Genomic DNA, 6000 nt, shown 5'->3' with positions numbered 1-6000 from the left:
TTTATCATTATACAGTGGCTTTCTTGTCTCTTCTTACAGTTTTTGTTTTAAAGTCTATTTTTTCTAATGTAAAAGAAGCTATTCAGGCTCATTTTTGGTTTCCATTTACATGGTATACCTTTATCCATCCTTTCACTTTTAGTCTGTGTGTGTCTTTACAGATGAGGTGAGTCTCTTGAAGTTAGCATATAGTTGGGTCTAGCTTTTTAATCCAATCCGTCAGTCTGTGTCTTTTGAATGGGAAGTTTAATTCGTTTACATTTAGGGTTGTTATTGACAGATACTGTGTTACTCCTGGCATTTTATTGCTTTTTGTTTAGATGTTTTAAATACCTTTTGTTCCTTTCTTCCCCTTTTATTATTCCTCTTAAATGTTTACTGGGGTTTTCAGAGGTAGTAAGATTTAGTTTCTTTGTCTTGCTCATCTGCATTTTTTTTTTTTTTTTTTTGTTGTTGGTTTTTCGTGACCGGCACTCAGCCAGTGAGTGCACCGGTCAGTCCTATATAGGATCCGAACCCACGGCGGGAGCGTCGCCGCGCTGCCAGCGCAGCACTCTACCAAGTGCGCCACGGGCTCGGCCCTCATCTGCATTTTTAACAATGGGTTTTGTTCTTCTTGTGTATTCATTATAGTGATTATCATTTTTCAGATTCCAGATGCAGGACTCCCTTGAGAAGTTCTTGCTGGGCTGATCGGGTGGGGGTGAACTCCTGCAACTTTTGTTTGCCTGAAAAATACACTATTTCTCACTCATTTTTCAAAAATAATCTTGCTGGGTATAGTATTCTTGGCTGAAGGTTTTTTTCTTTTAGCATTTTGAATATATCATCCCATTTTCTTCTGGCCTGTGGAGTTTCTGTTGTGAAGTCTGCTGTTAGTCTGATGAGGCTCCCTTATATGTGACTTGACACTCTTGCTGCTTCTGGAATTCTCTCTTTGTCTTTGGGCTTTGCCAGTTTGACTATTATGTGCCTAGGAGAGGACCTTTTTGGATTGAATCTGTTTGGGGATCTTTGGGCCTCTTGGATCTGAAGGTCCATTTCTCTCCTTATACCTGGGAAGATTTCCATTATTTTTTCCCTGAATAGGTTTTCAGGCCTTTTCCATTCTCCTTCCCTTCTGGAATACCCATGTTTTGGATGCTTGTGCACTTAAGATTGTCTGCTAGCTCTCTTAGGTTTTATTAATTTTTTAAAATTCTTTTTTTTCTTTTCTTTCTTTCTTTCTTTTTTTTTTTTTGGTCTCCCCAGGTTATTTTGAAAAGACTGTCTTTGAGATCTAAAATTCTATCTTCCACTAGCTCTAACCTGCTGCTTAAGCTCTCAGTTGTGTTTTTTATTTCACTGAATGAATCCTTCAGTTCCAGGAGTCCTGCTACATTCTTTTTGTATGTTAATCTCTTTTTAAATTTCCTCCTTCATATCCTGGATATTTTTTCTCATTTCATGTGTTCTCTAATAGAGTATTTCCTTATCTCTTTGAGTTTTAAGACTGTTACTTGGAATTCCTTTCCAGACATTTCAAGGGTTTCCTGCTCTATGGTGTCTGGTACTTGATAATTACTGTATTCTTTTGGTGGTGTCATGTTTTATTTTTTATTCACATTTTTGTATCTCTTTGCTGATGTCTCATTATCTGATAGAGCAGTTGTTTCTTCTATTACTCTGGAGTGGGTTTTGAGGAGAAAGACTTCCTCCTCAATTTGCAGGCTCTACTGGTGACTCTTCTGTCAATGTGGTCAAGTGTGCAATGGGCTGCATGCAAGGTGGTCTTGGATGCTACTGTGGTGGTCAGCTATCCTTGCAGTGGCAGTAGCTGTGGCAGTGGCTGTGGTGGACCACCTGCTAATATTCTCATTTTATCACACTCTACATAATGGCATCATTACTCACTAACCTGAGAATGTGTATATTTGTTAACTGCTCTAGAAAAATTTTGCTAGTTTTAGATCCAGTTTATTTGAGGCATTCTAAACACTATTCTGCCTACCTGGTTGTGATATATTGCTTACAAAAATGGCCACAATTTTCCAATCTCTCCCCCTTTTCTCTTAACAAAAACAGAATCTAAAAAAATGTACATTTCATCATAGTAAAGCATTTTAAGAACCATCAGAAAGCATCTTTATGCTCCTTGTCAGCATTTGCATCCACATCATTTTTGCAATGTGACCTTGCATCTCTTTTCCCATCAAAAGTTACGGTATGTTTCTCCATCCCTTGGATCTGGGCTGGGCTTATGACTTGCTTTGGTCCAGAGAATTAAGCATAAGTTATGGTATTTCAGTTCTGGGCTGAGGCTGTACACTCTCTGACCCTCTCTTGAACTCATGCAACCATCATGAGAACAAGCCAGTGCTATTCTGCTGGAGGATGAGAGACGATGTAGTCCAGTTCCAGCCAAGTCAGCCTAATCATCCCATCCAAACCCCAGACATGTGAGAGAACCAACCAAGATCAGCAAATCCAACCAGTGGCTAACTACAGATGCATGAGCAAGCCTATAGGAGTTCAAAACAACTGCCCAGCTGAGCTCAGATAAATTTCTGACTCACAGAACCATGAAATACATAAAAGATTTTTTTGTGTATATCACCAAATTCTGAGGTGGTTGGTTGCCCAGCAAAAGCTAACTGATCCTCTGGCTCACTGGACACTTTGCACTGGCTTTTTCATACCCTTGACACGTCCCAGAGATATACCAGGTACTCCAAAAACCTCTTAATAAGGAAAGAACTTGAAAGGATGCATATTTTTTCTCTTTCTTTCTTTCTTTCTTTCTCTCTCTCTCTCTCTCTCTCTCTCTCTCTCTCTCTCTCTCTCTCTCTCTCTCTCTCTCTCTTCTTTCTTTCTTTCTTTCTTTTTTTTGTGGCTGGCCAATACAGAGATCAAAACCCTTGACTTTGGTGTTACCAGGCAGCACAATAACCAGCTGAGCTACTCAGCCAGTCCAGGACGTGTATTTTAAAATTAAGCAACCAAAGAAGCATCATACAGAAAGCACCTTTGCTACTTGTCAGCATTTGAAAACCATATTATTTATTATTAATTTAAAATGTAACTGCTGTGCAGAAGGCCAAGCAGATAAGTGCTTTTAAAACTCAGCAGTCAAATGTGAACATTTCTAGAAAACCTGATTTTCTCTGTGAAAGCTCTTTCTTCCTGTATATCAGCTACATTTTCCTGTTCATTAGCCATAACTAAGTACTGACTGAACAAAGGGTCTATAAGGAGAGCAGCTGTTCCTTTGGTTGATTCCCAGGATTACATCTAACTGGGAGAAAATGGTAGATATGGGATCATTGACAATGGCTACAGCAGCCTTTCTGTTGAGGCTTTCACAGTTTTACAAAACAGCAAGAACAGAGTGTTCTTCCGATGCAACTAATCTTCACCATTACTGGCAACATAAAATTTGAGTGGTGAGGTTTTAGATTGCACTGTGAGAGGCAGTGCCTCAACTTAGTTGCTCTTTTCAATGAAGGTTTCTGTGTGGCTGCATCTCAAAAATATGTCTTCCAATTTTATGTTCTTTAGAGTTGCAGTGTACAAATGCCATTTTCACTGTATTGTGTTTAATCTATCCATAGGAACTCTTTATATATTAGGAAAATAAAATTTTTGTCCATTATCTAAGTTCTAAAAAGATTTCTTTTCTGTTCTCTTTTGATTTTGCATATGGTGGTGTTTAACATGAGGAAATGAAAACTTTTGTGTAGTCAAATGTACTGATTTCTTCCTTAAGATTTCTAGATTTTGTGTCATAGTTATCAAAAAGTTTTCTCCTCTCCTACTTTCTAAAATTATTCCATGTTTTCTTCTAGTGTTTTATGATTTGCTTTCTTTTTAAACATTTTTGAAAAAAAAATCTTTGAGCCACTTGGAATGTACTCATATTTTGTATGAGTTTTCCAGATGGTTAAAGGTTGATACCCAAACCATTTATTGAATAGTACATTTTACCCTACTGATTTGAGATGCAAGTTTTTATTTCATAATAACTTTATTGCAGTTTTTCCAGTTTAAAAGTTTCCCCATACCAGCCAGTTGCCAAAAAAAAAAAAAAAAAAGATAAGCACAATTTTAAAAACTCTGTTAGTGTTTTTATTGGAGTCATATCAAATTTATTGGTTAGATTCAGGAGAACTGCCATTATTATATTCTTTTGTATTCATTCTGAGAATTAAAATTTTTTTCTGGCATAGTTCTTTACACTTTATATTAGGTTAGTTCCTAAGCATTTTATCTTTTTTAAAAAATCCTATTTTCCATTGATTCATTTCTTCTTCTTATATTTTTGTTCTCATGAGTAAGCACCCACAGGGTCCTTGTCTATTGTGTATGCCAATAGAAACACAAAGACAGTCGTTTGAGCTGTAACAGAAAGGAGTTTATTGGGTTGCAAAAGCCGAGAGCAAGGTAGTCTCGTGATTCAAACCAAGCTCCCAGAATAATCAGGAGTTACAGTTTTTAAGAGTTTAGCTACAGGAACTTATACGTGTTTAACAAGGGGTGAGTTATTTCTACGCATATTCAAGTGGTGATGAGTGCACATGGGCATTGTGGCATTACGTATGTTACATGTGCTCATGTTCTCTTGGGGGCAGACATTTAAAGATTAAAATTAATGGGGGCTTGGCCTTGTGTCATCAGAAGGTTAAGTCATGAGCACAGCCGAGGCTAGTGTGCAAACTCCTCAATCCAGCCAAAACTGGTGTGAAGGTTAATTCTAGGTGTCAACTTGGTTAGATGAAGGAATGCTGAGAAACCTGGTAAAGCTATCTTTTTTGGTGTGTCCGTGAGAGTGTTCCTAGCAGAGATTAGTATGAGAGTGTGAGTGGCCTGGGTGGGAAAGACCCACCCTCAATGTGGGTGGGAACCATCCAATCCGCTGGGGCTTCAGAGAGAACAAAAGACAGAGGAAACAGGTGAAGCTCGCTCTCGATCTGCTGGAGCTGGGATACGCTCTTCTCTCCTGTCCGTGGACATCAGAGCTCAAGACGCTTCAACTTTTGGGTTCTAGAACTTACACCAAGGACACCATCAGCTTCCCTGGTTTTGAGGCCTTTGGACTTGGACTGAGCCATGCTACCGGCATCCAGTTTATAGACGGCCTATCGTGGAAATTTTCTTCATAGTCATGTGAGCTAATTCCCCTAATAAATCCCTCTCTTATAATTATAACATATCCTATTGATTCTGTCTCTCTGGAGAACCCTGACTAATACATCTGGTTTGGAGTTTATGGCTGTTCCCTGAAGGTTGTTGTGGTGTGGTCACTTTCTCGTCCAATCAGCATTGCTGAGGAGAGAGGAGGAAAGAAGAAATACTGATTTGGGAAAGAAAGAAGTAGGGGTAGCTCTTGATCAAAAAGGAGTTGGGGGAGACTTCTCATTTCCTAACCTGTTTGTTTATATAAAACTATTGATTTATATTCGTTGCGTATGCCAACATGTTACAGAATTTTTATTTGATTCCCCTGAGATTTCCAGGTATATTAACATATAATCTATAAACAGTGATCATTTAAACTTCCTCCTTTCCCAATTTCATATCTCTAGGGTTTTTTTTCTGTCTAATTGAAATGTTTAGTGCCTTCAAAAAACTGTTAAGTGATAATGGTTAATGTGGCTGTGCTAGTTTACAATATGTCCGCAAATTCTTTGACACTCCTCTCTTAAAAAGACAGAGACTAATTCTCGCATGCTGGCTGGACTGAGTGACTTGCTTCTATCAAACAGAAATAAAAGGAAAGGGATGGTGTGTGACTTTGGAAACCAGATCATTAGAGGCATGGCAGCTTCTTCTCTTTCCCTTGGTTTGTTTATTCTGGGGGATGCAAATTGCCATGTTTTGAGGACATTCAAGCAGCCTCGTGGTCCCATACATGGAGTCACTGTGACTTCTGGCCAACAGTCATGTAAGTGAGCTTGGAAGTGGATCCTTCTGCCCCTTCAAGCCTTCAGATGACTGCAGCCCCAGCTGACATCTTGACCTTAA

Source organism: Cynocephalus volans, chromosome 11, assembly GCF_027409185.1.
Source record: "Cynocephalus volans isolate mCynVol1 chromosome 11, mCynVol1.pri, whole genome shotgun sequence".
NCBI lineage: Eukaryota > Metazoa > Chordata > Mammalia > Dermoptera > Cynocephalidae > Cynocephalus > Cynocephalus volans.
Note: the sequence above shows the minus strand (reverse complement) of the source record.